The sequence below is a fragment of the Schistocerca gregaria genome, chromosome 1 (assembly GCF_023897955.1).
Source record: "Schistocerca gregaria isolate iqSchGreg1 chromosome 1, iqSchGreg1.2, whole genome shotgun sequence".
NCBI classification, from domain to species: Eukaryota; Metazoa; Arthropoda; class Insecta; order Orthoptera; family Acrididae; genus Schistocerca; species Schistocerca gregaria.
This window is the reverse complement of record NC_064920.1, coordinates 131,194,812-131,208,713: the sequence shown is the minus strand read 5'-3', so window position 1 is coordinate 131,208,713 and position 13,902 is coordinate 131,194,812. Positions and strand designations below refer to the sequence as shown.

The 13,902-nt window shown below is 43.6% G+C and overlaps 11 non-coding genes across 11 annotated transcripts; all 11 read left to right on the top strand.

The window, feature by feature from the left end:
- Positions 1-544: 544 nt before the first annotated feature.
- On the top strand, positions 545-617 carry Trnar-ucu (transfer RNA arginine (anticodon UCU)). The gene has a single exon. It is a non-coding gene; the product is annotated as a tRNA-Arg (tRNA).
- Positions 618-1,823: 1,206 nt separating this feature from the next.
- On the top strand, positions 1,824-1,896 carry Trnar-ucu (transfer RNA arginine (anticodon UCU)). The gene has a single exon. It is a non-coding gene; the product is annotated as a tRNA-Arg (tRNA).
- A 1,206-nt stretch (positions 1,897-3,102) lies between these two features.
- On the top strand, positions 3,103-3,175 carry Trnar-ucu (transfer RNA arginine (anticodon UCU)). The gene has a single exon. It is a non-coding gene; the product is annotated as a tRNA-Arg (tRNA).
- A 1,206-nt stretch (positions 3,176-4,381) lies between these two features.
- On the top strand, positions 4,382-4,454 carry Trnar-ucu (transfer RNA arginine (anticodon UCU)). The gene has a single exon. It is a non-coding gene; the product is annotated as a tRNA-Arg (tRNA).
- Positions 4,455-5,660: 1,206 nt separating this feature from the next.
- Positions 5,661-5,733, top strand: Trnar-ucu (transfer RNA arginine (anticodon UCU)). Its single transcript has one exon. It is a non-coding gene; the product is annotated as a tRNA-Arg (tRNA).
- Positions 5,734-6,939: 1,206 nt separating this feature from the next.
- Positions 6,940-7,012, top strand: Trnar-ucu (transfer RNA arginine (anticodon UCU)). Its single transcript has one exon. It is a non-coding gene; the product is annotated as a tRNA-Arg (tRNA).
- A 1,193-nt stretch (positions 7,013-8,205) lies between these two features.
- Positions 8,206-8,277, top strand: Trnar-ucu (transfer RNA arginine (anticodon UCU)). Its single transcript has one exon. It is a non-coding gene; the product is annotated as a tRNA-Arg (tRNA).
- Positions 8,278-9,470: 1,193 nt separating this feature from the next.
- Trnar-ucu (transfer RNA arginine (anticodon UCU)) lies at positions 9,471-9,542 on the top strand. Its single transcript has one exon. It is a non-coding gene; the product is annotated as a tRNA-Arg (tRNA).
- A 1,206-nt stretch (positions 9,543-10,748) lies between these two features.
- On the top strand, positions 10,749-10,821 carry Trnar-ucu (transfer RNA arginine (anticodon UCU)). Its single transcript has one exon. It is a non-coding gene; the product is annotated as a tRNA-Arg (tRNA).
- A 1,206-nt stretch (positions 10,822-12,027) lies between these two features.
- Trnar-ucu (transfer RNA arginine (anticodon UCU)) lies at positions 12,028-12,100 on the top strand. The gene has a single exon. It is a non-coding gene; the product is annotated as a tRNA-Arg (tRNA).
- Positions 12,101-13,306: 1,206 nt separating this feature from the next.
- Positions 13,307-13,379, top strand: Trnar-ucu (transfer RNA arginine (anticodon UCU)). The gene has a single exon. It is a non-coding gene; the product is annotated as a tRNA-Arg (tRNA).
- The last annotated feature ends 523 nt before the right edge of the window (positions 13,380-13,902 follow it).

The window sequence follows — 13,902 nt, the reverse complement described above, 5'->3', positions numbered from 1 at the left end:
GAGAGATGCATCATCTGTCCACTTCTCATCGAAGCACACTGTCACCAAGCAATGGCTGACGCTTCGAGGACGGCTTGAAATTGCTAGGGAGGTGATGCAGCTAAAGTTCCTGGTAAATGTGCTAACAGGGCACACACGTTCGTGGGAGTGTATACATATGATGGGGACCGGCTGTGACACAGCAGTCAACCAAAGTCAAAAAATGTGACTAATCATACAGTGTTTCCTTTACCACTTCGTTAGTGAATGCTGTTCTAAAGAGCGCAATTCCCATCTATCGGTAAGCAGCGCACGTGAGCGAATCTAATAGCAGGACTGTGTTACTACGATTGTACAGAGCAACTCTGTCAATACGCAGGTGTATCAATCAGTAGGGCCATGGTAAACAGAGCGATGTATCGTGTCTGTTGCATAAATAAAGAGTCTTTGATGTAATTGCTTCAGAGAAATATGAAAGTAAGCCTATCAGGAAAGTAATGCGAGACATGTAGCATGGGTCATGTCTTGCAGAACCTCTTACATCTGAGCTGTAGGCCTGCACAGCGTCCCTTTGGCGCAGAGGATAGCGCGTTGGACTTCTAATCCAAAGGTCGTGGGTTCGATCCACACAAGGGACGGGCAATTTTTAAAAACGTGTGCCAATCTCCAGGTGGGTACTGACGTATGGGAAATCACAAGCCTCTGCAAAAGTTGAAAATTGTTGTGACCTCAGTTCTATGCTCAAGTATGTAGACCTTACACATATAAGCCAAATTCTCGTAGATCTGTTATCCATGACGCTGTTATGTGTAAATGCAGTAAAAACGGAACCATATCTTCACGTGCCTGTTGACGGGAATTTTCTTTCAATACCCAATTTTTACCTACTGATATAAATATAGCAATAGAACGCACATTTCGTACAGAAACAAATACAATGAAGAGAAAAGATTTTGAATTACTTCATGAGTCAATGTATGTAATCCCAGTGATGATCTTTAATTCTTCCAGCCCAAGGTGAGAGGGTTTCAGTTTTCTCGGCCACAAGTGAGAAAAGTAGACAGTTCCACAACAAGATATTCTGCTATGTTTCCTTAAGTGCTTCCATTAAACAATGGCACTCTGTATCTATAGAAACGGCGACAATTTTCACTTCGGCACAGGGGGCTTTTACTGGAGACTGTCAAGGGGAAACTTGCTAGATACATGAAGGGAGAAGATCAGACAGAGACGTCTGACGCTCCGCTGACGCTTGCCGAAAACTACATTAAGTATGATTCCCGCCTATAACTGACGGCGAGAGAGATGCATCATCTGTCCACTTCTCATCGAAGCACACTGTCACCAAGCAATGGCTGACGCTTCGAGGACGGCTTGAAATTGCTAGGGAGGTGATGCAGCTAAAGTTCCTGGTAAATGTGCTAACAGGGCACACACGTTCGTGGGAGTGTATACATATGATGGGGACCGGCTGTGACACAGCAGTCAACCAAAGTCAAAAAATGTGACTAATCATACAATGTTTCCTTTACCACTTCGTTAGTGAATGCTGTTCTAAAGAGCGCAATTCCCATCTATCGGTAAGCAGCGCACGTGAGCGAATCTAATAGCAGGACTGTGTTACTACGATTGTACAGAGCAACTCTGTCAATACGCAGGTGTATCAATCAGTAGGGCCATGGTAAACAGAGCGATGTATCGTGTCTGTTGCATAAATAAAGAGTCTTTGATGTAATTGCTTCAGAGAAATATGAAAGTAAGCCTATCAGGAAAGTAATGCGAGACATGTAGCATGGGTCATGTCTTGCAGAACCTCTTACATCTGAGCTGTAGGCCTGCACAGCGTCCCTTTGGCGCAGAGGATAGCGCGTTGGACTTCTAATCCAAAGGTCGTGGGTTCGATCCCCACAAGGGACGGGCAATTTTTAAAAACGTGTGCCAATCTCCAGGTGGGTACTGACGTATGGGAAATCACAAGCCTCTGCAAAAGTTGAAAATTGTTGTGACCTCTGTTCTATGCTCAAGTATGTAGACCTTACACATATAAGCCAAATTCTCGTAGATCTGTTATCCATGACGCTGTTATGTGTAAATGCAGTAAAAACGGAACCATATCTTCACGTGCCTGTTGACGGGAATTTTCTTTCAATACCCAATTTTTACCTACTGATATAAATATAGCAATAGAACGCACATTTCGTACAGAAACAAATACAATGAAGAGAAAAGATTTTGAATTACTTCATGAGTCAATGTATGTAATCCCAGTGATGATCTTTAATTCTTCCAGCCCAAGGTGAGAGGGTTTCAGTTTTCTCGGCCACAAGTGAGAAAAGTAGACAGTTCCACAACAAGATATTCTGCTATGTTTCCTTAAGTGCTTCCATTAAACAATGGCACTCTGTATCTATAGAAACGGCGACAATTTTCACTTCGGCACAGGGGGCTTTTACTGGAGACTGTCAAGGGGGAACTTGCTAGATACATGAAGGGAGAAGATCACACAGAGACGTCTGACGCTCCGCTGACGCTTGCCGAAAACTACATTAAGTATGATTCCCGCCTATAACTGACGGCGAGAGAGATGCATCATCTGTCCACTTCTCATCGAAGCACACTGTCACCAAGCAATGGCTGACGCTTCGAGGACGGCTTGAAATTGCTAGGGAGGTGATGCAGCTAAAGTTCCTGGTAAATGTGCTAACAGGGCACACACGTTCGTGGGAGTGTATACATATGATGGGGACCGGCTGTGACACAGCAGTCAACCAAAGTCAAAAAATGTGACTAATCATACAGTGTTTCCTTTACCACTTCGTTAGTGAATGCTGTTCTAAAGAGCGCAATTCCCATCTATCGGTAAGCAGCGCACGTGAGCGAATCTAATAGCAGGACTGTGTTACTACGATTGTACAGAGCAACTCTGTCAATACGCAGGTGTATCAATCAGTAGGGCCATGGTAAACAGAGCGATGTATCGTGTCTGTTGCATAAATAAAGAGTCTTTGATGTAATTGCTTCAGAGAAATATGAAAGTAAGCCTATCAGGAAAGTAATACGAGACATGTAGCATGGGTCATGTCTTGCAGAACCTCTTACATCTGAGCTGTAGGCCTGCACAGCGTCCCTTTGGCGCAGAGGATAGCGCGTTGGACTTCTAATCCAAAGGTCGTGGGTTCGATCCCCACAAGGGACGGGCAATTTTTAAAAACGTGTGCCAATCTCCAGGTGGGTACTGACGTATGGGAAATCACAAGCCTCTGCAAAAGTTGAAAATTGTTGTGACCTCAGTTCTATGCTCAAGTATGTAGACCTTACACATATAAGCCAAATTCTCGTAGATCTGTTATCCATGACGCTGTTATGTGTAAATGCAGTAAAAACGGAACCATATCTTCACGTGCCTGTTGACGGGAATTTTCTTTCAATACCCAATTTTTACCTACTGATATAAATATAGCAATAGAACGCACATTTCGTACAGAAACAAATACAATGAAGAGAAAAGATTTTGAATTACTTCATGAGTCAATGTATGTAATCCCAGTGATGATCTTTAATTCTTCCAGCCCAAGGTGAGAGGGTTTCAGTTTTCTCGGCCACAAGTGAGAAAAGTAGACAGTTCCACAACAAGATATTCTGCTATGTTTCCTTAAGTGCTTCCATTAAACAATGGCACTCTGTATCTATAGAAACGGCGACAATTTTCACTTCGGCACAGGGGGCTTTTACTGGAGACTGTCAAGGGGGAACTTGCTAGATACATGAAGGGAGAAGATCAGACAGAGACGTCTGACGCTCCGCTGACGCTTGCCGAAAACTACATTAAGTATGATTTCCGCCTATAACTGACGGCGAGAGAGATGCATCATCTGTCCACTTCTCATCGAAGCACACTGTCACCAAGCAATGGCTGACGCTTCGAGGACGGCTTGAAATTGCTAGGGAGGTGATGCAGCTAAAGTTCCTGGTAAATGTGCTAACAGGGCACACACGTTCGTGGGAGTGTATACATATGATGGGGACCGGCTGTGACACAGCAGTCAACCAAAGTCAAAAAATGTGACTAATCATACAGTGTTTCCTTTACCACTTCGTTAGTGAATGCTGTTCTAAAGAGCGCAATTCCCATCTATCGGTAAGCAGCGCACGTGAGCGAATCTAATAGCAGGACTGTGTTACTACGATTGTACAGAGCAACTCTGTCAATACGCAGGTGTATCAATCAGTAGGGCCATGGTAAACAGAGCGATGTATCGTGTCTGTTGCATAAATAAAGAGTCTTTGATGTAATTGCTTCAGAGAAATATGAAAGTAAGCCTATCAGGAAAGTAATGCGAGACATGTAGCATGGGTCATGTCTTGCAGAACCTCTTACATCTGAGCTGTAGGCCTGCACAGCGTCCCTTTGGCGCAGAGGATAGCGCGTTGGACTTCTAATCCAAAGGTCGTGGGTTCGATCCACACAAGGGACGGGCAATTTTTAAAAACGTGTGCCAATCTCCAGGTGGGTACTGACGTATGGGAAATCACAAGCCTCTGCAAAAGTTGAAAATTGTTGTGACCTCAGTTCTATGCTCAAGTATGTAGACCTTACACATATAAGCCAAATTCTCGTAGATCTGTTATCCATGACGCTGTTATGTGTAAATGCAGTAAAAACGGAACCATATCTTCACGTGCCTGTTGACGGGAATTTTCTTTCAATACCCAATTTTTACCTACTGATATAAATATAGCAATAGAACGCACATTTCGTACAGAAACAAATACAATGAAGAGAAAAGATTTTGAATTACTTCATGAGTCAATGTATGTAATCCCAGTGATGATCTTTAATTCTTCCAGCCCAAGGTGAGAGGGTTTCAGTTTTCTCGGCCACAAGTGAGAAAAGTAGACAGTTCCACAACAAGATATTCTGCTATGTTTCCTTAAGTGCTTCCATTAAACAATGGCACTCTGTATCTATAGAAACGGCGACAATTTTCACTTCGGCACAGGGGGCTTTTACTGGAGACTGTCAAGGGGAAACTTGCTAGATACATGAAGGGAGAAGATCAGACAGAGACGTCTGACGCTCCGCTGACGCTTGCCGAAAACTACATTAAGTATGATTCCCGCCTATAACTGACGGCGAGAGAGATGCATCATCTGTCCACTTCTCATCGAAGCACACTGTCACCAAGCAATGGCTGACGCTTCGAGGACGGCTTGAAATTGCTAGGGAGGTGATGCAGCTAAAGTTCCTGGTAAATGTGCTAACAGGGCACACACGTTCGTGGGAGTGTATACATATGATGGGGACCGGCTGTGACACAGCAGTCAACCAAAGTCAAAAAATGTGACTAATCATACAATGTTTCCTTTACCACTTCGTTAGTGAATGCTGTTCTAAAGAGCGCAATTCCCATCTATCGGTAAGCAGCGCACGTGAGCGAATCTAATAGCAGGACTGTGTTACTACGATTGTACAGAGCAACTCTGTCAATACGCAGGTGTATCAATCAGTAGGGCCATGGTAAACAGAGCGATGTATCGTGTCTGTTGCATAAATAAAGAGTCTTTGATGTAATTGCTTCAGAGAAATATGAAAGTAAGCCTATCAGGAAAGTAATGCGAGACATGTAGCATGGGTCATGTCTTGCAGAACCTCTTACATCTGAGCTGTAGGCCTGCACAGCGTCCCTTTGGCGCAGAGGATAGCGCGTTGGACTTCTAATCCAAAGGTCGTGGGTTCGATTCCCACAAGGGACGGGCAATTTTTAAAAACGTGTGCCAATCTCCAGGTGGGTACTGACGTATGGGAAATCACAAGCCTCTGCAAAAGTTGAAAATTGTTGTGACCTCTGTTCTATGCTCAAGTATGTAGACCTTACACATATAAGCCAAATTCTCGTAGATCTGTTATCCATGACGCTGTTATGTGTAAATGCAGTAAAAACGGAACCATATCTTCACGTGCCTGTTGACGGGAATTTTCTTTCAATACCCAATTTTTACCTACTGATATAAATATAGCAATAGAACGCACATTTCGTACAGAAACAAATACAATGAAGAGAAAAGATTTTGAATTACTTCATGAGTCAATGTATGTAATCCCAGTGATGATCTTTAATTCTTCCAGCCCAAGGTGAGAGGGTTTCAGTTTTCTCGGCCACAAGTGAGAAAAGTAGACAGTTCCACAACAAGATATTCTGCTATGTTTCCTTAAGTGCTTCCATTAAACAATGGCACTCTGTATCTATAGAAACGGCGACAATTTTCACTTCGGCACAGGGGGCTTTTACTGGAGACTGTCAAGGGGGAACTTGCTAGATACATGAAGGGAGAAGATCACACAGAGACGTCTGACGCTCCGCTGACGCTTGCCGAAAACTACATTAAGTATGATTCCCGCCTATAACTGACGGCGAGAGAGATGCATCATCTGTCCACTTCTCATCGAAGCACACTGTCACCAAGCAATGGCTGACGCTTCGAGGACGGCTTGAAATTGCTAGGGAGGTGATGCAGCTAAAGTTCCTGGTAAATGTGCTAACAGGGCACACACGTTCGTGGGAGTGTATACATATGATGGGGACCGGCTGTGACACAGCAGTCAACCAAAGTCAAAAAATGTGACTAATCATACAGTGTTTCCTTTACCACTTCGTTAGTGAATGCTGTTCTAAAGAGCGCAATACCCATCTATCGGTAAGCAGCGCACGTGAGCGAATCTAATAGCAGGACTGTGTTACTACGATTGTACAGAGCAACTCTGTCAATACGCAGGTGTATCAATCAGTAGGGCCATGGTAAACAGAGCGATGTATCGTGTCTGTTGCATAAATAAAGAGTCTTTGATGTAATTGCTTCAGAGAAATATGAAAGTAAGCCTATCAGGAAAGTAATGCGAGACATGTAGCATGGGTCATGTCTTGCAGAACCTCTTACATCTGAGCTGTAGGCCTGCACAGCGTCCCTTTGGCGCAGAGGATAGCGCGTTGGACTTCTAATCCAAAGGTCGTGGGTTCGATCCCCACAAGGGACGGGCAATTTTTAAAAACGTGTGCCAATCTCCAGGTGGGTACTGACGTATGGGAAATCACAAGCCTCTGCAAAAGTTGAAAATTGTTGTGACCTCAGTTCTATGCTCAAGTATGTAGACCTTACACATATAAGCCAAATTCTCGTAGATCTGTTATCCATGACAATGCAGTAAAAACGGAACCATATCTTCACGTGCCTGTTGACGGGAATTTTCTTTCAATACCCAATTTTTACCTACTGATATAAATATAGCAATAGAACGCACATTTCGTACAGAAACAAATACAATGAAGAGAAAAGATTTTGAATTACTTCATGAGTCAATGTATGTAATCCCAGTGATGATCTTTAATTCTTCCAGCCCAAGGTGAGAGGGTTTCAGTTTTCTCGGCCACAAGTGAGAAAAGTAGACAGTTCCACAACAAGATATTCTGCTATGTTTCCTTAAGTGCTTCCATTAAACAATGGCACTCTGTATCTATAGAAACGGCGACAATTTTCACTTCGGCACAGGGGGCTTTTACTGGAGACTGTCAAGGGGGAACTTGCTAGATACATGAAGGGAGAAGATCAGACAGATACGTCTGACGCTCCGCTGACGCTTGCCGAAAACTACATTAAGTATGATTCCCGCCTATAACTGACGGCGAGAGAGATGCATCATCTGTCCACCTCTCATCGAAGCACACTGTCACCAAGCAATGGCTGACGCTTCGAAGACGGCTTGAAATTGCTAGGGAGGTGATGCAGCTAAAGTTCCTGGTAAATGTGCTAACAGGGCACACACGTTCGTGGGAGTGTATACATATGATGGGGACCGGCTGTGACACAGCAGTCAACCAAAGTCAAAAAATGTGACTAATCATACAGTGTTTCCTTTACCACTTCGTTAGTGAATGCTGTTCTAAAGAGCGCAATTCCCATCTATCGGTAAGCAGCGCACGTGAGCGAATCTAATAGCAGGACTGTGTTACTACGATTGTACAGAGCAACTCTGTCAATACGCAGGTGTATCAATCAGTAGGGCCATGGTAAACAGAGCGATGTATCGTGTCTGTTGCATAAATAAAGAGTCTTTGATGTAATTGCTTCAGAGAAATATGAAAGTAAGCCTATCAGGAAAGTAACGCGAGACATGTAGCATGGGTCATGTCTTGCAGAACCTCTTACATCTGAGCTGTAGGCCTGCACAGCGTCCCTTTGGCGCAGAGGATAGCGCGTTGGACTTCTAATCCAAAGGTCGTGGGTTCGATCCCACAAGGGACGGGCAATTTTTAAAAACGTGTGCCAATCTCCAGGTGGGTACTGACGTATGGGAAATCACAAGCCTCTGCAAAAGTTGAAAATTGTTGTGACCTCAGTTCTATGCTCAAGTATGTAGACCTTACACATATAAGCCAAATTCTCGTAGATCTGTTATCCATGACAATGCAGTAAAAACGGAACCATATCTTCACGTGCCTGTTGACGGGAATTTTCTTTCAATACCCAATTTTTACCTACTGATATAAATATAGCAATAGAACGCACATTTCGTACAGAAACAAATACAATGAAGAGAAAAGATTTTGAATTACTTCATGAGTCAATGTATGTAATCCCAGTGATGATCTTTAATTCTTCCAGCCCAAGGTGAGAGGGTTTCAGTTTTCTCGGCCACAAGTGAGAAAAGTAGACAGTTCCACAACAAGATATTCTGCTATGTTTCCTTAAGTGCTTCCATTAAACAATGGCACTCTGTATCTATAGAAACGGCGACAATTTTCACTTCGGCACAGGGGGCTTTTACTGGAGACTGTCAAGGGGGAACTTGCTAGATACATGAAGGGAGAAGATCAGACAGATACGTCTGACGCTCCGCTGACGCTTGCCGAAAACTACATTAAGTATGATTCCCGCCTATAACTGACGGCGAGAGAGATGCATCATCTGTCCACCTCTCATCGAAGCACACTGTCACCAAGCAATGGCTGACGCTTCGAAGACGGCTTGAAATTGCTAGGGAGGTGATGCAGCTAAAGTTCCTGGTAAATGTGCTAACAGGGCACACACGTTCGTGGGAGTGTATACATATGATGGGGACCGGCTGTGACACAGCAGTCAACCAAAGTCAAAAAATGTGACTAATCATACAGTGTTTCCTTTACCACTTCGTTAGTGAATGCTGTTCTAAAGAGCGCAATTCCCATCTATCGGTAAGCAGCGCACGTGAGCGAATCTAATAGCAGGACTGTGTTACTACGATTGTACAGAGCAACTCTGTCAATACGCAGGTGTATCAATCAGTAGGGCCATGGTAAACAGAGCGATGTATCGTGTCTGTTGCATAAATAAAGAGTCTTTGATGTAATTGCTTCAGAGAAATATGAAAGTAAGCCTATCAGGAAAGTAACGCGAGACATGTAGCATGGGTCATGTCTTGCAGAACCTCTTACATCTGAGCTGTAGGCCTGCACAGCGTCCCTTTGGCGCAGAGGATAGCGCGTTGGACTTCTAATCCAAAGGTCGTGGGTTCGATCCCACAAGGGACGGGCAATTTTTAAAAACGTGTGCCAATCTCCAGGTGGGTACTGACGTATGGGAAATCACAAGCCTCTGCAAAAGTTGAAAATTGTTGTGACCTCAGTTCTATGCTCAAGTATGTAGACCTTACACATATAAGCCAAATTCTCGTAGATCTGTTATCCATGACGCTGTTATGTGTAAATGCAGTAAAAACGGAACCATATCTTCACGTGCCTGTTGACGGGAATTTTCTTTCAATACCCAATTTTTACCTACTGATATAAATATAGCAATAGAACGCACATTTCGTACAGAAACAAATACAATGAAGAGAAAAGATTTTGAATTACTTCATGAGTCAATGTATGTAATCCCAGTGATGATCTTTAATTCTTCCAGCCCAAGGTGAGAGGGTTTCAGTTTTCTCGGCCACAAGTGAGAAAAGTAGACAGTTCCACAACAAGATATTCTGCTATGTTTCCTTAAGTGCTTCCATTAAACAATGGCACTCTGTATCTATAGAAACGGCGACAATTTTCACTTCGGCACAGGGGGCTTTTACTGGAGACTGTCAAGGGGGAACTTGCTAGATACATGAAGGGAGAAGATCAGACAGAGACGTCTGACGCTCCGCTGACGCTTGCCGAAAACTACATTAAGTATGATTCCCGCCTATAACTGACGGCGAGAGAGATGCATCATCTGTCCACTTCTCATCGAAGCACACTGTCACCAAGCAATGGCTGACGCTTCGAGGACGGCTTGAAATTGCTAGGGAGGTGATGCAGCTAAAGTTCCTGGTAAATGTGCTAACAGGGCACACACGTTCGTGGGAGTGTATACATATGATGGGGACCGGCTGTGACACAGCAGTCAACCAAAGTCAAAAAATGTGACTAATCATACAGTGTTTCCTTTACCACTTCGTTAGTGAATGCTGTTCTAAAGAGCGCAATTCCCATCTATCGGTAAGCAGCGCACGTGAGCGAATCTAATAGCAGGACTGTGTTACTACGATTGTACAGAGCAACTCTGTCAATACGCAGGTGTATCAATCAGTAGGGCCATGGTAAACAGAGCGATGTATCGTGTCTGTTGCATAAATAAAGAGTCTTTGATGTAATTGCTTCAGAGAAATATGAAAGTAAGCCTATCAGGAAAGTAATGCGAGACATGTAGCATGGGTCATGTCTTGCAGAACCTCTTACATCTGAGCTGTAGGCCTGCACAGCGTCCCTTTGGCGCAGAGGATAGCGCGTTGGACTTCTAATCCAAAGGTCGTGGGTTCGATCCCCACAAGGGACGGGCAATTTTTAAAAACGTGTGCCAATCTCCAGGTGGGTACTGACGTATGGGAAATCACAAGCCTCTGCAAAAGTTGAAAATTGTTGTGACCTCAGTTCTATGCTCAAGTATGTAGACCTTACACATATAAGCCAAATTCTCGTAGATCTGTTATCCATGACGCTGTTATGTGTAAATGCAGTAAAAACGGAACCATATCTTCACGTGCCTGTTGACGGGAATTTTCTTTCAATACCCAATTTTTACCTACTGATATAAATATAGCAATAGAACGCACATTTCGTACAGAAACAAATACAATGAAGAGAAAAGATTTTGAATTACTTCATGAGTCAATGTATGTAATCCCAGTGATGATCTTTAATTCTTCCAGCCCAAGGTGAGAGGGTTTCAGTTTTCTCGGCCACAAGTGAGAAAAGTAGACAGTTCCACAACAAGATATTCTGCTATGTTTCCTTAAGTGCTTCCATTAAACAATGGCACTCTGTATCTATAGAAACGGCGACAATTTTCACTTCGGCACAGGGGGCTTTTACTGGAGACTGTCAAGGGGAAACTTGCTAGATACATGAAGGGAGAAGATCAGACAGAGACGTCTGACGCTCCGCTGACGCTTGCCGAAAACTACATTAAGTATGATTCCCGCCTATAACTGACGGCGAGAGAGATGCATCATCTGTCCACTTCTCATCGAAGCACACTGTCACCAAGCAATGGCTGACGCTTCGAGGACGGCTTGAAATTGCTAGGGAGGTGATGCAGCTAAAGTTCCTGGTAAATGTGCTAACAGGGCACACACGTTCGTGGGAGTGTATACATATGATGGGGACCGGCTGTGACACAGCAGTCAACCAAAGTCAAAAAATGTGACTAATCATACAGTGTTTCCTTTACCACTTCGTTAGTGAATGCTGTTCTAAAGAGCGCAATTCCCATCTATCGGTAAGCAGCGCACGTGAGCGAATCTAATAGCAGGACTGTGTTACTACGATTGTACAGAGCAACTCTGTCAATACGCAGGTGTATCAATCAGTAGGGCCATGGTAAACAGAGCGATGTATCGTGTCTGTTGCATAAATAAAGAGTCTTTGATGTAATTGCTTCAGAGAAATATGAAAGTAAGCCTATCAGGAAAGTAATGCGAGACATGTAGCATGGGTCATGTCTTGCAGAACCTCTTACATCTGAGCTGTAGGCCTGCACAGCGTCCCTTTGGCGCAGAGGATAGCGCGTTGGACTTCTAATCCAAAGGTCGTGGGTTCGATCCCCACAAGGGACGGGCAATTTTTAAAAACGTGTGCCAATCTCCAGGTGGGTACTGACGTATGGGAAATCACAAGCCTCTGCAAAAGTTGAAAATTGTTGTGACCTCAGTTCTATGCTCAAGTATGTAGACCTTACACATATAAGCCAAATTCTCGTAGATCTGTTATCCATGACGCTGTTATGTGTAAATGCAGTAAAAACGGAACCATATCTTCACGTGCCTGTTGACGGGAATTTTCTTTCAATACCCAATTTTTACCTACTGATATAAATATAGCAATAGAACGCACATTTCGTACAGAAACAAATACAATGAAGAGAAAAGATTTTGAATTACTTCATGAGTCAATGTATGTAATCCCAGTGATGATCTTTAATTCTTCCAGCCCAAGGTGAGAGGGTTTCAGTTTTCTCGGCCACAAGTGAGAAAAGTAGACAGTTCCACAACAAGATATTCTGCTATGTTTCCTTAAGTGCTTCCATTAAACAATGGCACTCTGTATCTATAGAAACGGCGACAATTTTCACTTCGGCACAGGGGGCTTTTACTGGAGACTGTCAAGGGGAAACTTGCTAGATACATGAAGGGAGAAGATCAGACAGAGACGTCTGACGCTCCGCTGACGCTTGCCGAAAACTACATTAAGTATGATTCCCGCCTATAACTGACGGCGAGAGAGATGCATCATCTGTCCACTTCTCATCGAAGCACACTGTCACCAAGCAATGGCTGACGCTTCGAGGACGGCTTGAAATTGCTAGGGAGGTGATGCAGCTAAAGTTCCTGGTAAATGTGCTAACAGGGCACACACGTTCGTGGGAGTGTATACATATGATGGGGACCGGCTGTGACACAGCAGTCAACCAAAGTCAAAAAATGTGACTAATCATACAGTGTTTCCTTTACCACTTCGTTAGTGAATGCTGTTCTAAAGAGCGCAATTCCCATCTATCGGTAAGCAGCGCACGTGAGCGAATCTAATAGCAGGACTGTGTTACTACGATTGTACAGAGCAACTCTGTCAATACGCAGGTGTATCAATCAGTAGGGCCATGGTAAACAGAGCGATGTATCGTGTCTGTTGCATAAATAAAGAGTCTTTGATGTAATTGCTTCAGAGAAATATGAAAGTAAGCCTATCAGGAAAGTAATGCGAGACATGTAGCATGGGTCATGTCTTGCAGAACCTCTTACATCTGAGCTGTAGGCCTGCACAGCGTCCCTTTGGCGCAGAGGATAGCGCGTTTGACTTCTAATCCAAAGGTCGTGGGTTCGATCCCCACAAGGGACGGGCAATTTTTAAAAACGTGTGCCAATCTCCAGGTGGGTACTGACGTATGGGAAATCACAAGCCTCTGCAAAAGTTGAAAATTGTTGTGACCTCAGTTCTATGCTCAAGTATGTAGACCTTACACATATAAGCCAAATTCTCGTAGATCTGTTATCCATGACGCTGTTATGTGTAAATGCAGTAAAAACGGAACCATATCTTCACGTGCCTGTTGACGGGAATTTTCTTTCAATACCCAATTTTTACCTACTGATATAAATATAGCAATAGAACGCACATTTCGTACAGAAACAAATACAATGAAGAGAAAAGATTTTGAATTACTTCATGAGTCAATGTATGTAATCCCAGTGATGATCTTTAATTCTTCCAGCCCAAGGTGAGAGGGTTTCAGTTTTCTCGGCCACAAGTGAGAAAAGTAGACAGTTCCACAACAAGATATTCTGCTATGTTTCCTTAAGTGCTTCCATTAAACGATGGCACTCTGTATCTATAGAAACAGCGACAATTTTCACTTCGGCAC